We start from the raw sequence: 22,637 nt of genomic DNA on the forward strand, positions 1-22,637 counted from the left end.
AAAGATTGCACTTTCATCTTTATTATCAAGTTCTTCAAATAATTTTCTCTATTTTGGCAAGTTTTCATTGCTGTTTATAATAGGAGAAAAACTTCATAATACTTGTGATCAGAACTGCAAAATATTGCTCTACATTGTTGAGTCTGTGGGAAAATAACTTTTCTCCAACACACTATGTTGCAGCTATAAATAATTTTAAAGTAATAGCAAATGACATTCACCAAGTTTACTGTTTCTCAGAACTTTTTTTTTTTTTTTGGGGGTCCGGTCGTGGGGCCTGAACTCTGGGCCTGGGCGCTGTCCCTCAGCTCTTTCAGCTCAAGGCTAGCGCTCTACCACTTGAGCCACAGCGCCACCTCTGGCTTTTTCTTTTTGCTTATGTGGTGCTGAGGAATCGAACCCAGGGCCTTGATCATGCAAAGCAAGCGCTCTACCACTGAGCCACCTTCCCAGCCCCAGTTTCTCAGAACTTCTTATGAATTCTGTCTCAGTCTTTTCATCAACATATGATGTAAATATTTCCTAATTATAGGAGAGGAAACTAAGTAAGACAGAGGAAAATAATTTGTCCATGGCTATACAGTTACTAAGTTGTAAAGTCAAAGTTTAAAACCTGATATTTGCATTCTAAACACTCTAGTCTAGATATATTATTGCAATCAAAATGTGTGTAATTTCTCATCCAGCAATTCCATTTCTAGTTTACCCATCAGATACTGAAGCAACACATTATATATATATATACATATATGTATAAATATTTTGCTTTAGCACTTGTAATATTTAAAAATATACCTAGAAACCAGGCACTGGTGGCTCACACCTATAATCCTAACTACTTCAGGAAGCTGAGATTTGAGGATCACAGTTCAAAGCCAGCTCTGGCAAGAAAGTCATTGAGACACTTATCTCCACTAAACTATCAAACAACAACAACTGGAAGTGGCACTGTGGGCCAAGTGGTAGAGTGCTAGCCTTGAGCAAAGAAGTCAAAGGAAGTATCCAGGCTGTGAGTTCAAGCCTAAGGACTGGTAACAAAAAAATAATTTTTAAAAACCTAGAGACGACCTGTATGTTTATTGCTAATGGAATGCTTAAATGAATTAGTGTGCATTTGTATACTACTGAATGTTATTTGTTACAAACTGAGATTAATCCATATGCTTGAATTGAAAATGTATGTGACATATTAGGGATGAAAAATAAATTACAGACTACTATGTATAGTGTGATTCATAAGTGACTCACCTACCTAATTTATGTGTCTCCAGCACAGACCTCTCCCTTGAACTTCAGACTTCCTACTCAACATTTCTTCAAGTCTCAAAAGTACTGCAAATTGACTATATCTAAAACTGAAGTTGGAGCTGTTTTTCTTTTTGTTTTTTGTTTGTTTGTTTGTTGTTTTGCCTACCAATGTAAATGCTTCCCATGGCCTCTTTTCTAGCACCAGAATCCACAAGTCCAAAACTCATCTTGACATCTCCTTTTCCTTTACATCATTTTACCATCACTATGTTATCTTCTCACTACTCATACAGCTAACCCTTCATTAGGTTCCATTGATTTTATAGCCTAACTCCATCTTTGAGACATTACCATCTTCTCACTGTTGCCATCACCCCCACCCTATGCCAAATTGCCAAGACCTCCCACTTGAATTGCTATCATGGCTAACTCAAATGATTTTTTCATATCCATTCTAATCCACCTTGATTCACTCTCTGTGAAAGTGAAGAGAACTATCAGTTTGGAAAACTTCTGCCCTAATCACTTTTGATCAAACAGAAAACAATGAAGCATTAACATATTCACAGCTTATAAGTTAAATTGCCTGTTTAGGTTTACAAATAACAAGAGCTTTAGTACCTGGGAAACATTTTGAGCCATAAATCCTTTCTTCATAATACATTTACCTTTCTTCCCAGAGTACAGGAAAGGTAACAATAAAATGCACTTTAAATTTTTCTTGGAGAATGCATCCTTGCAGGGGGCTATACATGAAAAATGGTTTATTTAAGGAGTTCTTCCAGTAGGAGTACCTCATTTATGTATCTCTCAAGTTTGACTACCACTTCATAGGTTATGTAGTAGAAAAATTCTGCCTGCTTTCTATTCATCCTATATGATGGATTTTATAGGCTTAAAAAAAACTCCAAGAATTCAAAGCCTAAGAATTTTTGAGAAACCTGTGTGCATTTCAGCTTTGCTCCCTACTTCCAAATTCATCCTGATTCCCTGATTAAGGCCCCAATACTCAGGCTCAGATCCTTTCTCTGTACCTTCATTCGTTGATTAGAATCTCACTACAGAATTTCCAAGACAAATAAATATAACAACACACACTCCAGTGTTGATGGCTTGAATCCTACAAGGTTTTACCACCTTCAGTCCAAGCCTAGCTGCACAATCCTGAAAACTTCCTCAGACTTCCCTTACCTACTGGGTAGGTTTATGCCAGGCATCAAGACTTGACAGTGGTTTCTTGTTGTAAAGTAACTCTATGACCAGAAACACAAATGAATTCTAACAAAGGGAGAAGGTGATAGGATATTGATGCCACTTCTTAACTAGTTGAATCAATTTCTCTAAAGCAACCATATTTAAACATTAAAGAACCTCTTGTCTTCTGACACACCCCAAACAATGTATAAGATAGTTCAGTATGTACCATACTATTTTGTATTTGTACGATATCTTTACTTATCTCAAGTATTTTCATATTGTCAGTTTTATTAGCATTTGCTATTTTCTTTGATCTCATATGAATTTTAGAAATTAGATATTAGGTGAATTAAAAAATGTATTTATACCAAGGCCTGAGTCCCCCAACATTTGAATCCTTTCTAGTGTCTGATGGAGTAACTTTATACCAAGTAGTAGCTCAATATGTAACAATGGATTTCATATTTACTTCACTTTATTGATTCAGAAACTAAAGCTTATAAGCTTTATTATGTCTTTTATTCCAGACCCATTGCTCATTGCACTAGACCATTGGTTTTCATACATTTTCTACAGAAAATTTGAAAGCCTATAAATCTGTGCACAATGTATGGATGAGGTTAAAAGGAAAATATATAATGCCCCAATTTATATATTATAATCTTACAAGTTTACTTAAATGGGTAATGGTGATACTGTTTTTTCCTTAAAAACAAAGCAGTAACTTACCCATAGTAACTTAAAATGTTTTTTGCGGTAAAAAAAAAAAAAACAATAATATTCACAATATGGTTTGCAGGGAGCCGGGACAAACGCCATTACAAGATGGCGCCCACTTCCTTTCAGCTTAGAGGTAAACAACTCCACATTAGGCAGTGCTTGGCAGGACTGCGGGTCCCTAGCTTTGCGCATGCGCCACCATTGTAAATCCTGAGCCAATCCCGTGGCACCTGGTGACGGTAGAAGGTTCAGCCAATTCTGAAGCGACCCGTGTTCCAAACCCTATATAAGCGGCTACATTTCCTTGCTCACTCTCTTGCGCTCAGGCTCTCCCTTCAACTAAAAGGCTCTCCAATAAAGTGTGATCTGAGAAGACTCCTGGTGTGGTGGTCGTTCTTCCTCGCTGGCCGAGAAGGCGTCCGCCGCAATGGTTAAAATGGAAATGGAAAGGAGGAAGTGCAAAAAAAACAAGATTATTCAAATCAGAGCTAGTAGTCATGAACTATCCTCACACTGTCAGAACTTCAAGCCCTAAGTACATTGCAATTCCGTGTGACACCAGTCACACAGAATGCAGTAGCCTTGACCTCAGAATAAGGAGTCCACATAATAGAAAAACCCTCATGAATACTAACTCTATGTCCCAATTGACACTAAGGATGTATAATGAAGGATTGTTTTACCCTACACAGTTAATACAAGCCATTGTTGAGAATTTAGTGGTGAGTGCTGCTACTATTTTGGAGTTCCACTACCTACTATGTTTTGTTGCCTTTAAAAACAAATTAAAAATATTTTCAATATAATGTTGTTACTGTTTATATTTATTATCTTTCTTAATTTTCTCTATTCTTGTTTTTCATTCTTACTCTATATTCTATGATTTAAAATATACATTTTATAATTTCATTTTCTCTCTTTTCTTAGCATATAAATTATACCTTAAAACTTTTAGTGGTTGGACAAAAGCTTGCAATGCACATTACAACTAATCTAAGTCTATTCTCAAATAGCACCATACTCCTTCAGAGGTGGTGAAAAAACATTATAGTTATGAAATATTTCTAATTTGACCCTCTATTCCTTTGTATTATTGTTTCCATTTATCTTACACATAACATATACAAGTGGGCATTTACATAATATACACAATAGAGTAATTCTGTTACTAATATTTTGAACAAAATACTATTAGTACAATTAATAAGAAAAATATTTGTATTTTACCTTCACATATTGCTATGATGCCTTCTCTTTCCTTATGTAGCTCTGACTGTATATAACTTTCCTTCTCTCTGAAAAACTTCTTTTAACATTTCTTGCAAAACATATCTATTAGCAACAAATTCCCTCAGCTTTTATTTGATAAAGTCTTTATTTCACCTTTGGTGAGTTGCTCATATTCTAGAGGAGAAACTGGGTGGTTTAGATGGTAATAGGTAGGCTACAGGACATATGCTAAGAAAAAAATCATAATTATCTTTTGAAACTGATTTCCCAAAGACTTAACATCTGATGTTTTAACTTTAATTTCAAAGGAATATAAATAGAGAAGATACTAAAACGGACATCTGGGAACTTAAGATCTAAGTACTCTTGTCCATCCTCCAGGCAATCAATGTTTTATCATCCCAAGGAGACAAAAGGTAATTGTATTCCCAAAAGAAAGCAGTTACTTCCAGACTTCTACCACTTTAAAATGAGTTCATGTTCCTGCCTGAAGCAGATCAGGTACAAATCTGGATTATTTTTACTATTTTTACTCATTCAAATTCTTGCTAAGAATTTGTATTGCCTTTTCACAAATTCAAGTAAATCTAAGATGATTGCACAATTCCATAGAGCATATCATCTAGATAGCAGCAGTAGACTTGTCAAAAAGACTTATAGCTTATCTAACATCAAAAGACCTGACTAAGACAGTCTTAATGTGGTACCAGTCAAGTTACATGGAAAGGTTGGATCATTTAACTTAAAGGCATTGTTTTCCAGGGTGCCTGAATTCTCAGTCTTATGATGGCTTCATTGGACTAATACAGTTATGTCTCCAGAAGTCCCAATTTAAACGTGAATATACAGACCTAGAAAAGCTAATATGTTGTTTTTTTCAGAACTTTTTTCTTTTGCATTGTAGGCCAATTCCTTAGGAAATTAAATACTGTAGAGAAGCTTCAGGGATGTGAATAAACAAAATGTTGGACATGGCAATTTTATTAGGAAATGAGAAAGAAAATAAACAGATTTCAAGAGTATAGCAATAAAGAAAGCTGGTAAAGATTAAAATATCACCAATTTACCCCCCCACCCCCCGTGCCACTTGGTCCTTGTGTTACCCAATTGCTTGCTTCTGATAGAAACAGGGCAGGGATGGGGTCGAGTGGAACAGTTAGTCTGTTATTTATCTCTTCATCTGTAAAATGGAGACTGGAGCCAAACAAACCATCATAGTAGATGATACTGGCTGTATAAATAGAGAGGCAGATAAAGAAAAGGACTAACAGCAAACAGGCTAGAAACGTACATATTTCAGAGATACATAGTCTCAGTAAGGCTGGTTTGGAAAACTAATATGATAGACCAAGGTGACTATCCTATATTAAGTAATTGTCTGATGCCCTGGTTTAATTATTAATAGGGCCTCTTCTATTTTCCAAAGTATCTCAGGTCATGTCATAAATGAATATTTATAAAACGCCAGGTGATAGTGTCATATGAATAGATTAGAGAGCTGTGCTAAGTTAGTAATTTCCTTCAATTCCAAACATAGAGCGGCCAAAATTTCCGAACTTGATTTCATTTCTTAGAAGCTGTCCATGAGCCATGATGTAGAAGTAGTGGGAAGCATATACCAAATATAAGCAGCATGCCATCTCAACAAGAAGGCTTCCTAAAGAAACAGTGAAGATGGGAATTTCAGAAGGTACAAGACTAAATGTGAAGATATGTATTCAAATGTTTTTTTTTCTTTCATGTGATTGTTTCTAATACATTTGTAAGATTATTTCTTGGTTGCTTTGTATGTCCCTCCCCCACAGTATAACCCCTGCTTTTACTGTATTTGATGTAGTATAATTTGTGGAGGGGAAGGGGAAAAACAAATCGTTTAACTAGGGATACAGGTGGACCCATTGCAACAATGAGAAGTACAATTCGTTATATCGAAAACGAACTTTACAACTTTGGTGGGGGGGGGGCGGGGAGGATTGGGTGGGTTGGTGGTGAGAGGATGGGAAGGGATGGGAAGGGGAAACAAAGGAGGAGGCTATAATGCTTGATAAGAAATGTACTCATTATCTTGCCCATGTAATTGTAACCCCTCTGTACAGTATTTTCACAATAAAAAAAAATAAAAATAAAAAAAGACTAAATGTGAGGATGAAACAGAGAGAAAGGGAAGTATTGGAAGCCCCTCAAATCATCTCCAATCAATAGAACACTTGCTCACTACCTAAACACAGACATAGATCTGATCTATATCCAAACAGTTGTCCTGCCCTCCATTCTCACCCAAAAAGAGTAGTTTTATTTTCCAGACAGGATCAGGCGCTAAGGCACAGACTAAGCTGACTTTCATGGATGAGTCTGTTTATTTAGCCTTCAACTTGCTCCAAAGAAATTAGTCCTTGTAAAATGCCAAGCCCAGAACAACAACTACAACAACCAAACAAAAAAATTAATAGCCCATGCACAGATAAAATGCAATATGAAAAACTGCTATACTGATGTACAAAAAGATTCATTTGATTATAAACATTGGATTCCAGTTCTCATCTAATAGCACCAGAGAGGAAATTGTTCTAAAATTGATAACTTGTGTTTTTCCTTCCCAAAGTTTGTGTTCCCGTTCAAATTGCACTAAATCTTTAGAGACATTGCCTTCTGAGCTTAAAGCCTATTTCCCTAACTAATTCTCATCTCTTGGTAAACACTTGCAATGTATCTAGGAAATCAAAGACATAATTTCTTTTTCAATATATATGTCTCCTCTGGTTGAGGGGATAAGTTAAATGCAACAGAAAAATCACAGGAAAGTAGATGGGGGCTTTAAGTATCTCTCCTTGGCCCTCTGATACTCTTTTTATTTCTCTGTAACAGCACTGATGTGGAGGTCAAGGTTCTGGCCTCCCGGCTGCTTCCAGAAAAGCCACTATTATTTCACTAGAAGATTGAGGAGCAGGTGAGGAAAGAAAAAATTTTAAATAATCAAGGTCCTTCTACAATCCTTTCGCCTCTAAAGCCTTAACCAAAAATCCCAGACTCTGCTATTCTATCTTCTGTTTTGTGCATAGAGATTAGGTAATCAGCAAAACTAATCATAAATGCGTTCATTAGCACAGAGCAGCAGTGGGTTAAAGTAACTGCAGCTTCCATTTGGCAAGTCGTTTCTAGACTGGCACAAAGTAGTCTCCATAGCTCTTTGGCAAGCCTTTTGAATCCCCCTGGCCCTCCTCCTTTTCCCTCCATCCCAGCAGTCTCTGTTATGTTCAACTGTGTTTCTCCATTAAAGGCAATCTAATTCTTACAGTTGACAATGTTTCCCCTCAATCACCACAATGTTGCTCTGTAAAAGCTGTTTTCTGTCTAATAAGTCTTCTGAGTATTTTTATAATCCTTTAAAGGTATTTTTCACTTGAAAAAATACACATTTTTTATTTTCAAAATAGGAAGCCATTTTTTGCCCAAGGTACCCAAACTCAAATGCTGACAGATTCTGCAAATGGAAACACCTTCCTGGCCTCCAACTTAGCAAAATGGACTGTCTTGATGCACACAGGACCTAAAGAAGCTCAGAAGGGATGGTACTGCAATATGCTGCTTATCCTGACGCTAATAGCAATGCTAGCTAAAATAATTGAACACTCATTACCGACCACGCATTATTTTATGAACTTTATTCCATTTAATTTTCACACTAACCTTATGGAAAATATGGTATGTTTGTTATCCCATTGTGCAGATAAGGATAGTAAGATCCAAAATCAAATCATTTAATGCTAGTGTTGCAGGGAAGACATGAACTCTGGAGGAGTAGCTCCTGAGCTAAACTACCCCCCACCCCATAGCTCTGATGGAAGAAGACAACTGCACTGCTATATAAAATCCATTATCCCTTTCAGACAATAAAGGTACCCTTCCAGGGCATGTGATCTCCATTCACTAAATAGCTATTTTATAGAACACATAGTTCCTCCCATAACAAAAAACAGATCTACTTTTGTTAAAGTGGAAAGAGACACACATACACATATACACATATAAAAAATAATTTCTCCAACATCTTTGTATGTTATAATAAACCTCCAGTGTTGATTGGACTGACCAATATGATGGGTTCCTTTTCTTCAGGGACACATAAAATAATTTAAATGTTAGAATGTCAGAAAATTACACACACATACACACACACACATACATGCACGCACGCATGCACACACCAAATGAGATAGAGGTAGGATAACAGAGAACTCCTCAGCTTCATTTTGCCTCCATCATTTAGTGCAGTGTGTCCTTGGGTAAGTCATTTGATCTCTGTATGTTAACTTCCTCAACTGCAAAATTAAGACAATAATTGTGCTTAACTCAAAGAGAGTCTCTTTCTCTGTATGTATATTATATATATTAAGACAATAATTGTGCTTATCTCAAAGAGTCTCTCTCTCTCTCTCTCTCTCTCTCTCTCTATATATATATATATATATATATATATATATATATATATAAAATATAGTGTGTGGGTGTGGGTGTGTATGCCAATGCATTCAACTACTTAGCACATAGCTGACACAGGAGAAGTATCTAATAACTGTTAATATTCCTGACAAGAAATTTGTAGCTTATGTTCTATAATCAAGGCTTCAGTGAAGTAGTGAAAGGCAATAACTTGGTAGGGACACCTATTGGCAATATTGTCTGTGTTTCATTAACACTTCAATTTTCTCCCAGATGAACTAGCAAATATTTGATCATGCATTAGAAGTATAGTATGAAAAAACACCAGATTGGAATTGTAGGGATCTGAAAATGGCATATACTTTCTTATTTGAGTTTTGGTAACAGAGAAATTTTGAAAAATAAACATTCTCAAACATATTTTAGTTCCAAGGATTGTCTCTTCTAAATTATAGGGGACTATGTTTTATTTTTAGTACAACGTGTAGAAAACCATAAAAAGACAAAATAGCCAATTTTTTACTTGAAAACTAAAAGATTTACTTTAGATTGCCTTTAAGTGGCAAGCACTTGTCCTGAATTTAAAATAGAATTCAATTTACCTAATTTCATCTTCTACTCCAAAAAAATGTTAAATGCATACTCATTACACAAAGCAAGATTTGTGCACATTATAAGGAACAGGAAGTGTTTATGTCCATTTCCACTTTGTCGTCATTTCCAGGTCAGCTTCTTATCATGCTATGGCCAGCTACTGACATAGTCAATTTCTATGTTCTTAAGAAACAGGAGGTTTTTCTTTGTTGTTGCTGTTTTTAATGTACTATATATGAAATCATTTCTTTTTCTTTTGTCTATTTTTCTTTTTTCCCCTATGGTTTATCCCTTGTTGTCACTGCATCTAATTTTGGTACCCTGTGTACTGTATTTACGTTTCTCTGAATTAGGGAAGGGAAGGGGAACAACAGAATGGTGAGACATAGGACAAGGGGGAACCAATGCAACAGCGATACTCACAAGACATGTTGGAAATGAACTTTACAACTTGGGGAGGGGACACTGGGGGGAGGGAAAGCGGAAGAAAATGAGGGAGGGAGCAACAAAGTTTGAAAAGAAATGTACTCACTACCTTACATATGTAACTGTAACTCCTCTGTACATCACCTTGACAATAAAATTAAATTTAAAAAAAATCAGAAAATGTTATACTAAATCAGACCTTGGGGTCTTCTTAACTTCAATCTCTCCCTTCATAGGAACACAAAGCAATGTTTTCTACCAACTACATTGTGAACCATACCAACCATTTTTTCCTAAAATTACGGACAAGAAGAGAGAAAGGATTTTGACAGTGAGGAAACAAAAAGAAAAAATTTCATTCTCCTTTCTCCTGACTAGTTCCAGCTTCCAGACTATTCTTATTCATACTCTGCCTTTAAGAAGCATTGTCTTGGGCTGGGTAGGTAGCTCAGTGGTAGAGTGCTTGCCTTGCATGCACGAGGCCCTGGGTTCAATTCCTCAGCACCACATAAGCAGAAAAGGCCAGAAGTGGCACTGTGGCTCAAGTGGTAGAGTGCTAGCCTTGAGTTGAAGAGCTGAGGGACAGCATCCAGGCCCCACTACCCACAAAAAAAGCAGCATTGTCATAAGCATAATATATGGCCAATGCGCCTAACAGTTTCCCAAACCTCATCACCCAGACAGAAAGGCACTTCATTCCTTCTATTTCACTCCATCCATGTAATCAGGACCATTTTTTCCCTTGTATCTTTGTTGATGTATTTACCATAATGTTAAATGGGACACCACAAATATTGCTTTTGGCTAATTCAAACGTCCATGCATTGCCTTGAAAGAGAAATAAATAGCATCCATGTTCCAGGCATTTCCCTAGGTGCTAGAATTATAACAGTAAACATAACAGATAAACTTCAAGTATAATAAGTATCATCTATAATAATACCCTGAGACCATATTTTTTCTTCCTTTGTTCAAATAGTATATCAAAAGAGCTGTTTGAAATACTAGTATTACCAAAATAAAACATTTTATTGAAACTCTACCAATGTTTTGGTTTCCATACCTGTTACATCAGTTTAATTTTTCTGCTATATATAAACTATATAGTACAAATGAATCATGGTCCTCATGGAGGTCACAACCTGAAATAAAATTATTTACATATTTAGTTGGAGTAAAAATACAAACTTACAGCATGTTGCAATACCAAGAAGATGGTCCTGTTGACTTTGATTCTGGGAAGGACAGTATAGTGTTTGTAATTTTTAAGTCCAAAAACATTTTGAGGTAATCTAAAACAGAAGATACAGGAGATTATTGTTTTGATTTGCTACTAATAAACATAAAGCACAATTCAAGGAATATATTGGAGAATTCCAGGTTTAATAGTTGCCATCACTGTGGTTTTCTCCCTTAGTAATTTGTCTGCAATTATTAGAAACTGACACAAGGTGGTGGTAAAAATACCTTAGCTTACAATCATATCAGAAAGATTGGATGATATTATAGACATGATTTATCTGAAATGAAGTTACAGTGTATTTCTACAATCAAAATTTTCTTTCTTAAAACATTAGTGGCAGAATTTATGACAGCTAAGATTTATGTCTTGAGTGAGTCCATGGAAACTCTCATTTATTAATTCATTCAGTACACATTTATTAAGAAGGTTCTGTGCTTAAGAATTATTAGAAACATTTAAAAATAAATTCCATATGCACAAAAATACTCAACAGAAAGCATTGCAAATAAAGGGAAAAATCACATTCTAACTGTCTATGATGTGCAATTTTTTTCCATTTAACATCTCTTGTTTAATAGACATGTTCAGAGTTTCTTTCCTTCAGGTTTGTATGAGATGCCTCTAATTTTGATTTGCATCAAATATGAGGATATTACATCAAGGCATATTTGTTAGAAGGAGGCAATGATGTCATATATTTAAAGATAAAAGATGTATTAACAATTATTATTCTGTTTCTCATCATGACCATGGTTTTTATTATCATGTTATTATCATGTTATTTTTAATCAGCCTTATCAGGAGGAAGTTAAATATTCTACATGTATGAGAAATGTGACTAAAGAAATTTCAGAATTGAGGAGTTATTTTTTCCTCTTTATTAGCAAAATGTGACAATATTAAGCTGGAGAAAATGTTGTTGATTTGTTATGCTTTGTTTTTAAAAGAATTGTCTCAAAATGTCTTTTTCTGTTGTAGTGAATTGGTCTGGATATAAAATGATATTTCCCTTAGATAAGTCATTTTGAGTTTCAACAGCAAGGCAGTTCAGATGGTAAGACTACCTTTGACAGCACTTCTGTGAAGACAGTGACTTCAAGTGATTTTTCTCTCGCTTGGTAACATGGAACTTCTCTTGGGACTGCAGCTACTCACTGAAGGAGGCCAGGAAAGGTAACCCCTTCATTTCTTTTGGACTCTACATGGCCCTTAGTGAATAAGATTTCTCCCTGGAGAATGAAGTCAAGAGCCTACAGATATAAAAAAGGGAAGTACTCCACACTACACCATTTTCTTCTAGAGCAGGTTCTGCCCTCAGGAGCAAGACCTGTGTAGTTGTACAGGGTTCTATGCTAGAATGGTCTGTGATTTGTTTGATACTCTTCTGCCTTTGCCATGGAATTCTTAATAATGTTGGAACAAGGAGCTCAGGATTTTCATTTTCCTCTGACCTTCACAAGTTATGTAGAGATTCTAAACACCAGAAGGACTTTGTTCTTAGTATCACTCCTTCTTGATATTACTTAGCAGAGTCCAACTCACTTTTTAACAGTTGGGACCAACTAGAGGTTAGTATTTCAATAGGAACCAGCTTTGTGCTTAATCTGATCTCTGAAAATCACCATGGAATATTTTCATAACTTCTGCTTTTTCTTCATTCATATTTTGTCCAAACTAAAATAAAAAGAATAAAAATAACTACACTCATCAAGATGCATTGTATTCATGAACTCCTTTGTTATATGGCACTATATGGCATCTCGTTTGTACAACTACTCAAAGATAATAAAATATTTTTAAAAGAAACAAGAAAATAATAAGAATAACAAAATTCCTTGGAATACGCATAACTAATGATGTGCACTGTAAGTGCCTTACAGTGAGTGAAAGCTAAAGAAGCAGTATAGGAAGTTGGCAAGCCTGGGTTTCTGCATGGGATTTAAGAAAGTGACATGTATTCTGACTTACCTCATATTTTTTAACTGATGAGCCACTGCTCTAGAATATATAAAAACTAAAAACCAGCATAAATACTTTTAGAAGCTCACATTCCCTGCTTCTATGATTTGACCTAACCAACCTCAATACCATAGTAGTACTTACACTATCAATAATCTTCCCCTCTCACTTTTCTTTTCTCCTCCCTCTCCCCGCTTCCTTATGTCTGCAACACTTTTGAAAAGAAATGTACTTATTACCTTATTTATATAACTGTAACTCCTCTATAAATCACCTTGATAATAAAAATTTTTAAAAAGAAAAGAAGATAACATGTATCCCAAATTCATACAGACAAAAATCATGGAATCTCAGAAAGTTAAACTGATTGTCTTGGGTCAAATTGATATAATTGTGACAGAACTCTCATTAGAAGGAACATTTTGAGATTCCTAATCCAATACTCATGGTTCTAAAGAAGTTCATATAAACATTTAGTCTTTCTAAACATCTGTTCCAAATATATAGGAGTTTGATTTCAGTAGTGCCATTTATATTTATGGCTGGATAGTCCTTGATTAGAAGAACTGCCTTGTGCTTTGTAAGATGTTTAGCTACATGCATAGCCTCTATCCATTGGATGCCTGTAGCCTCTGCTCCCCTAAGCTTGGTGATCAAAAATATCTCCAAACATTCTCATTGGGCCCGTGAGTGGTAAAATCATAGCCAGCTGATAACCACTAAATAAGGAACAGCTCACTGCATAAATAAACTATTTGGTGAATCATTTAATAAACTACAAAACTCCCTGCAATTATTTTGTACCGGATTTTCTTAAATTAGAACATGCATGTTTTGGGGGTGAAAAAAAGTGATTTGAATTTTATAGGTAATCACTTCAAATACAATGGTTAATATACTTTACTTTTCCTTCAATATATTATGTTCATGAAATTGATGTCACAAAGATTCAACAAACTATGCCTGAAGCACACAGATTATAACAGATTAAACCTTAAGAAAACTAGCAATTCCATTTCCTCCTTAAAAATTAGCCATAGGTAAATATCCTAAAATTTAACTGCTTTCAGTTATCTTTTCATTTTCCTACTCTTTCAAATAAGGAAACCCAGCACTTTCTACATCTAAAGAAGTATTTTAAAGCCTTTTTTCTCAAGACAGTAAAAATCAAACTCTCAGCTGACAAATTAGAAAGTGGAAATTAAGAGGTACAATTGGCAAGCCAGCAGATAGCATCTTCCACATGGCCCTCAAAGCAATTGCTTTGACTACATTGACCATACACATTATCATCCATGCTGGCACTTTTAAGTCAGAAACAGAAGGGAAGATCTGGGGTATAAATCAGTGGTAGAGTACTTCCTTACAATGTACATGCTTCTGGGCTCTATCTCTAGCACCACAAATTGTTTAAAAAATGGAAAGGAGAACTACTATTACTTTGTAGTCAGATAATGGACATACACTGAATACTCTTGAGAAAACAAACACGTGTGGTCATTCTAGCCTTACATCATTCACAAAATGATACCACTGTCAGAGCCCTGCTGTGTAGTTAGCTATTGTTCTGCAAAACAATGTCCAAACCACTGGACACTAGTGGCTCATGTCTGTAAACCTAGCTACTCAAGAGGCTAAGAATTGAAGATCATAATTCAAAGCCAACCTGCACAGATAAATCTATGAGACTCTTATCTCCAATTAATTAACAAAAAAAAACAGAAATGAAGGTGTGGCTCAACCACTTGTGTTGAGTCCAAAAAAAAAACAAAAAACAAAAACAAAAAAACTAACGTCCAAGCCCCTGTACAGGCACAAAAACAAATTAGCCCAAATCTCAGTGCCTCAAACTCAAAACCATTTGTCATTTTCTTTTTACCCATCTTCATATTAGCAGGGATTCAGCTGTTTCAGACTGGGTTCAGCTTTGCAGCTCCACCACAGCTATCATAGCTAGGATGACTCTGCTTCTTACATCATGTCTGCAAGTCAATTGGAACAGCTCTTGTCATCATGTTTTTATGTATTTTGGGGGATAGCAAACTAACTGGTACATGTTATTCTCATGACATCGGCCAAAGTAAAGATGGCAAGCAGAAACACATGAGGTTTCTTAAAACAGAAGCTGAAACTGGTGAGTTGTTATTTTTTTTCTACATGCCATGTCATTGGCCAAAGCTAGTCACATAGCCAAGTTAATGGGCAGGGAAACAAATTGTCTATAATAAGGTGACACTGTTCAAAAAGAAATATGCTTATTACCTGACTTATGTAACTGCAACCCTTCTGTAGATCACCTTTACAATAAAAATAAATTTTAAAAATATAAAAAATAAATTGCCTATAATAAGGTTATGATAACTGTATGGACTCAGGAAGGGGTGAAGAATTAAACAAGCCATTTAATCTAACACATGTGCTTCACCTATCCCAACCCCATTAACACCACCCACATACATATGCATTCCTCAGACTTGGGAGGAAAAGAATCTATTTAATCCATATGATGTATGGTATGATGCACTCTGTTCTGAACATCCAAGTCTGTAGGTTTTAGAAGTTTTAGAATAGACAATTACCAGTTTGCATAAGTACCTCCCAAAATGGAATTTTTTTCAGTTGAGTATAAAATATAGCTCTTCAAATAACTGGCAACAAGAGTCTCACCATCTCTAAATCTCAAATCTACTAAAAATTAAACCCCTCTCCAAGTAGAGCTGGAAGGTCAGATTAGTTTGAGGTTGAGGGGTTAATTTCCCCTTAACTTGCCTATGGTGTTTTGTAGTGACAGCTTTTAACCTTCTCACAGGGGCAAAAAGGTACACATTAATAAAAATGTCAATAATATCATCTCAGGGAGATAACCTGGAATAATTCACAATAAATTAACACTTCCCACCAGAGAGACATTGCAGCTTAAAAGAATGTCACTTTGTGAGAAGTGGAGTCCCGAAACCATGTGATTTCTATCTCCAGTTTTTAAACCCATTCAGAACCCACCAGGGGATAATTACTTGCTAAGATGTACCCATCCCAACAGAATATATTTGTTATGATTCAATTCTCTCACATCCTCAGTCTCACAGTATGAATGAGACTAGTGTTATGGAGAAATCCCTGGAGGAAAAAAAAAACCTTCATTCCTCACCTCCTGTCTGTGTGATCTTGGGCTACTCAATTTCCCTGATTACTCAGTTTCCTAGTTTGTGGAGTGACACTCTAGACCTCTTCTTGTTTCAAGGATTTAACCAAGAGTCACTGGATTGTTATCCAAAAGATTCTAGAAACATATATGTCCTCACATCTTCCTAAACAAGAATTCTTTCTTTCTTTCTTTTTTTAACATGGGTAAGGTAATGAGTACATTTCTTATCAAGCATTGCTGCCTCCTCCTTTGTTTCCCCTTCCCATCCCTTTCCATCTCACCCCCCACCCCTGCTCCTGCTCCCCCTTTTCCCCCATGTTCCCCATATCCCCCCAAAGCTGTAAACTTCGTTTTTCGACATAAGATTTATATTAGTTTTATTACCCTGGATTCTTAATATAACAATGCTTTCAAGAGTAGAACTAAGGATCAGGCAGGTGTATCTTAAACTGAAATTAGGGGACTGAGTTAATGAAGCAGTAAAATAATCTAACTACTGAGTAGCCTAACTTTAATAGACCAAAGACAAGAATATTTCAGTAAGTCATCAGGATCCTATAGACATTTATAAAACAAAATTATTATTTCCCACAATATTAGGAAATAGGTATTCAAGAAGATATAGATTTCAAATAGTACTGTTTTTCTATCTTCCACATTTTTCAGCTAATCATGAATCATGTGATTCAGTGGGATAGACTATTAATCCTACAGTAAACTCTATGGATAGGGCATAACCATATTCCCTACACAATGGTGATTGAGATAATTCATGGTATTACTTGGCCACAGGATTAGATTATGAATGAACATATGAGTGAGTCTGAAACACTGAGAGGTCATGCGGCAAACCAACAAATGATTGGGGTTTGAGGTTTTTCTGTTTGTTTCACGAAACAAAAAAGAAAGAGGAAAAGAAATTGTGTCTTGGATGAAATTGTTGTCTTATTGAGTCTAATCAATTCTCAAGCCCTACCTCTTGTCCTTTAAGGTACATGAGCCAATATGTCTCTATTACTATTTATAACCATTTTAGTACATTTGTTCTTGCCTGCTGTATATATCATACAAACTGATTCAGTAGCTGAAGGGGTAAAAATCTAGTCAGTAGTGTTGAGGGTATTTAAACAAGCTGATGTGGCTGTTCTTAGTCCAGGGAGGAAAGTAGTAAATGAGGGGTATTAAAAGTAAAAGTTTCCCTCCAAATAATTTTGCTTCCTAACACCATATAAACCTGTCTTTAAGGAAAATTTGATCTCTAAATACTTTTATCATGTATAAAAAATCTGAAAATATTTTCATGAACAATATCTTCTTTGATTTCTACTCCCTTACTGTAATTTTCTTCTTCAGAAAATTGCGATAGCTCTAGTTCTAGCCTTATTACACCCAAATTGAATAGGCTTCTCCTCTGACTCACACACATACTCCCACCAGAAACAGCTCCAACTAAGTCCATGCCTAGAATTTGAGTCCCTTAAATCTATGGGTTTATTTAGCAGCATCATGTCTGACACCAACATTAGGGCCTTCTGAAGATATTTCTTTAGGGATAGTGCAATAAAGAGGATTACATGATAGAGAAGTAGAATGATGGGCCCAAGCTTGCTTAGATATCTGTCACAGCCAACCTGAATAAATCTCCAGATACAGCTAAACTCTCTGTTCTTAAAGAATGCAGAAATAGAAATGCAAGAAAGATGCATTTAAAAATAATCAGTTGTACCTAGCTTCATTATTTGATTAGAGTGTAGGCTGGAGTTTTTACAGTTTTTTTCCTGACCTTAAAATAACCTCAGATCATCGGATGATTGAACATGAGGGTGGAGTAGAGCTTCGAAGTCATTTTGTTTCATCTCCTCTTTCAAATGGTTTGAGCATTAATCTAGGATAAGAAAAGTACCTTGATTCAGATATTCACACACTCTCCTTTGTCCTACCATGGAACCTGGTGCTTACTCTTCTCAGATCACTTACCATATTGCACTGTCATTGCCAGTGAATACATCTGCTTCTCCTCTGAACAGGAATTTCATTGAAAGCAGAAAGTTTCAGGCTTCCTTATATCCCCAGTGCTTAGAGGAGTCTTCATGTAGCAGGTAGTCAATAAACGTTGGTTTAAAAAAATCTGATTCAAATAAAAAGATGAGAAAATTATCTTCTCATCAAGTAATTGAATACCCTGGTTTCATTATATATGAAAGGAATAGAAATTACCTTCCAACGGACCACAATAATTTGTGTTGCTATTTTCCTTATTTGTAAGGCATTGTTAGTAAGGATGTAGCTCAATGTATGGCTCAGATTACCTCTTCAAACTCCACCAACCAACATTTCTGTTTATCCAAGTGCATCTAACTGAAGCCCGAAATAAGTATAGACTCATGAAGAGAAGTAGTATTTTCACACTTCAATAAAACCTGTAATCATTTGTACTATTTCAACTGCACATGGAGATCATGTAAAAGTACAAACCATAGGTCTTATCCAATGAGGGCATCTGTTAATGACAAAGGAACAGTTAGGTTTGAGGTTTTGGTTGGGACTTTTTGTAGCCATGGAACTGCTAGTATAATTTTTATCCCTTTATTTGAAAAAACAGGTGAAGTTCAAAAAGCGTCTCCCTGCACTCTCAGGTAAGGATTCGATAACTGAAGAATTTGCATTAATTATAATTTTCAACCAAATGCAATATGCTTAGTCTACCACTGTGCCTCTGCTGGCTCAGATGAGGCTAGTCCAACTCTGCCAACAACTGCCACTGACAGCTAAAAGTTGAAAGAGTGGTAGAAAATGAAATGGGAAAAGGTAGCAGACAGGGAATGATGAAACTAGAAGGAATAGGTGGCATGTAAAGTGAGGATTTCACCAGGTGCTAGTGGCTCACAGCTGTAATCCTAGTTACTCAGAAGGCTGAGGTCTGACAGGGATCACAGTTAAAAGCCAGCCTGGGCAGAAAAGTCCCCATGAGATTCTTATCTTCAATTAACCACTCAAAATCCAGAAGTGCTGCTGTGGCTCAAAGTGGTAGAGTGCTAGCCTTGAGCAAAAGAGCTCAGGGACAGTGCCCAGATGCTGAGTTCAAGCCCCACACTTGACAAAACAAATAAAAGCAAAGTGAGGACATCAATGGAGGATTTTCAAGTGTCCACATCTTCTTCATCTCATCTGTTGTTATTGACCCATTCTCATTGCCCCATAAGTCAAATGATAATGAAGACAGCCACAAATCTCTTCCTCTACCTCCTCTCATGGTGGACCAAGCATTGATGGGACCTAGCTGATTTAAAGAGTGAATGAAAGTATGCTAAGAGTCATTTCCCCTAGTACAAAATATATGATTCACCTTCCTGAAGTCAAAAGCAAAACTTCCTGATTGAGGGCATTCCTTTGGGTCAAAACATTGAATCCCTATTAAAATGACAACTATGTAATCTAAAAAGAGGAAAATAGCTATTTTTTAATAATGCTGCAATGAACATAGTTGTGCTGGTAGATTTAGTGTGGCCTTGTTTATGATCACCTAGGTAAATGCCCTGGGGTGGGATTGCTAGATTGTAGAGGAGCTCTATGTTTAGTCTTTTGAGGAGCCTCCATACTGCCTTTCAGCCTTTCAGAGTGGTTGAACCAGTTTATATTCCCACCAACTGTGTAGTAGCATTCCCTTTTGGCCACACTTCCACCAGCATCTGTTATTATTTCTTTTCTTGATAATGACCATTCTAACTGGGGTGAAGTAGAATCTCAATGTTGTTTTGATTTGCACTTCTTTTATGGACAGAGCTGTTGAACATTTCTTCATGTGTCTATTGACTATTGTAATTTCCTCTTCATATTACTTTAGCCTAATTATTGATGGGATGGTTGTTTGTTCAAGTATTTGTTTTGGGGGATTTAATTTTTTGAGCTCTAAGTATATTTTAGATGTCTGTTGAACAGCTAGTGAAGATATCCAAATCTGTGGCCTTTCTATTTATCTTGCCAGCTATGCCCTTTGCCATGTAGCAACTCTGCAGTTTAATGTTATCCCATTTATGCACCCTTTCTTTGATTTTTTGTGTTTCTGGATCTTTATTTAGGAAGTTTCAACCTCTGCCAAGGAGCCCTAGTGCATCCCCTATCTCTTCCTGTAATATTTTTGGGGTATTTGTTCTTATTTCGGGGTCTTTGATCCATTTGGAGTTGATTCTGGGAAGGTACAAGGTGATATATAAAGATCTAACTTCAATCCAGATGCCCCTCAGTAGATGAATGGAAAAAGAAAATATGGTATATATGTATATAATGGAATCCTATGCTTTCATCAGAAAGAATGATTTTGCCCCATTCTTAAGGGAATGGAAAGACTTGGAAAAAAATCATATTAAATGAAGTAAGCCAGATCACAAAACACATAAGCTCCATGGTTTCCTTCTTTTGTAGTAATTAGCATATGTCTAGGATAGTCCTAGCAGAGGATCACAATAGCTCAATATCTATGTACATATGATCATATAAAATGATACTAATTGAAATGAACTCCAAGAAATGGAAACAAGAGAGATTTTTGGGTTTTGGTGTTTTCTTTAAATGTATCTTCATTCTTTTTTTTCCCTTTGGTTTATTCTCTGTTGTCACTGTTTTTTATTTTTTAATTTTGGTACAGTGTCTTGTATATATGTTTATCTGATTTGGGGAATGGAAGGGGAATAACAAAATTGTGAGACAAAGGATAAACAGTGAACCAATACAAGGGCGATACTCATAAGACACTATGTTGGAAATGAACTTTACAACTTTGGAGGGGGGAGCCGGGGCAGAGGGAAAGTGGGAGAAAACGAGGGAGGGGGTAACACTGTTAGACAAGAAATGTACTCATTACCTTACTTGTATAACTGTAACCTCTCTCTACATCATCTTTACAATAAAATCAAATAAAATTTAAAATAAATAAAAAGAGGAATATATAGTGCCTGGCACAGGGATGAAGCTCTCTGAGTGTAAGCATTTTAAACATCCAGTCAGCTATGCCTGCCATTAGAATATAGTAAAAGTTCATTTTTCTCATCTGTCTCCTGAGGCTCTTGAGGAGCTACAATGGGAAAGTTTTAATGGAGAATATGGGCAAAGACTTGGCACTGATTCTGAAGTTAAGGGCTTGATGGTGAGAAGAGACAGTGGCAGCATGAAGAGTTTTGAGAAGAGAATCCTTTTAAAAGCTCAGAAAGAAAAGGGAAACAAGTTTGGAAATAAACATTCAGTGTTTCTTTTATGAAACAATACTGAATTAGATGCTTTTAAATGAATTGTTTTACAAACTTTACAACTTTGGTGGGGGGCGCTGGGGGGGCAGGATGGGAAAGAATGGGAAGGAGAAACAAAAGAGGAGGCTACAATCCTTGATAAGAAATGTATTCATTATCTTGCCCATGTAATTGTAACCCCTCTGTACAGTATTTTCACAATAAAAAAATAGTTTTATTTAGTGTTCACAATCATCTCAAAGAAATGCTATTCCCACTTGAAAGATGAGAAAACTGAGAAGCAGGAGGTTAACAAATTTGTTCAAGGCCACACACTACTTATTTGTGATAAAATTTAGATTTGAATGGGAACATGTCTCCTAAGCTATGTTGCTGGATGATGTTCTCTTTCTCCATATTTGTAAAGCTCCTTCTACTTGTCAAATGAATCTTTGGTTCCTAGGTTTCTCCCTCACTTCTAGCCATGGACTGTCATGAAAAAGACAAAAGATTTCTGTGGGTGATGTAATTAGAAAGAGATTATGCATTATTGGAATGAACAGCAATGGAAGAAGAGCTTATATTTTCTGGTTGCCACAGGGATTCGAACCCCTTTATTCTTGCCTTGAGCCTATATCTTGCAAAGGTAAAAGCTCTGGAGTAACCAAAATCAATATACTAACTGGGTCTCTGGGTCCCTGTCCCCTGTCCTTCTGGCCTTTAACACTGACATCAACATTCATTGACCATTTAAACCAGGACAAGAGAATAAGAAAAGGAGAATAAAAGGAATAGGGAGGAGAAAATGCAGGCCTTACAGAGTAGCTACAGAGTAAGAGGAAAAGTTAGGAAATAAAAATTTCCCCCCTCTCACGACAGGAGAATGGGGCTATAGAAAAGAATTTAGTTGGGCACGTTCATACATTGCATGATTTGCAGGAGACCACTCTTCACTGAGGTCCATGCTGGACTATATGATTTCATAGGTACTTGCCTCCTCCTCTCAGAACAGAGTTGGAGAGAGCAGATTACCTCTGTAGTCCTCACTCAAGCGCCTAGGCTATTTCATCCAGTTGGAAACACCAAGGGAGCAAAGCATAAAGGGACAGTTTCCTCCAATCTTAACTTTGAATCCCCACCCCCATCCCAGCTCATTCTTACACTTCTCTCCTAGGTCAGCGGCTGGACTGAGCGTCCATTTCATTAACCTTTT

This window comes from Dipodomys spectabilis, unplaced genomic scaffold (assembly GCF_019054845.1).
Source record: "Dipodomys spectabilis isolate Male_0828 unplaced genomic scaffold, ASM1905484v1 ptg000071l, whole genome shotgun sequence".
NCBI lineage: Eukaryota > Metazoa > Chordata > Mammalia > Rodentia > Heteromyidae > Dipodomys > Dipodomys spectabilis.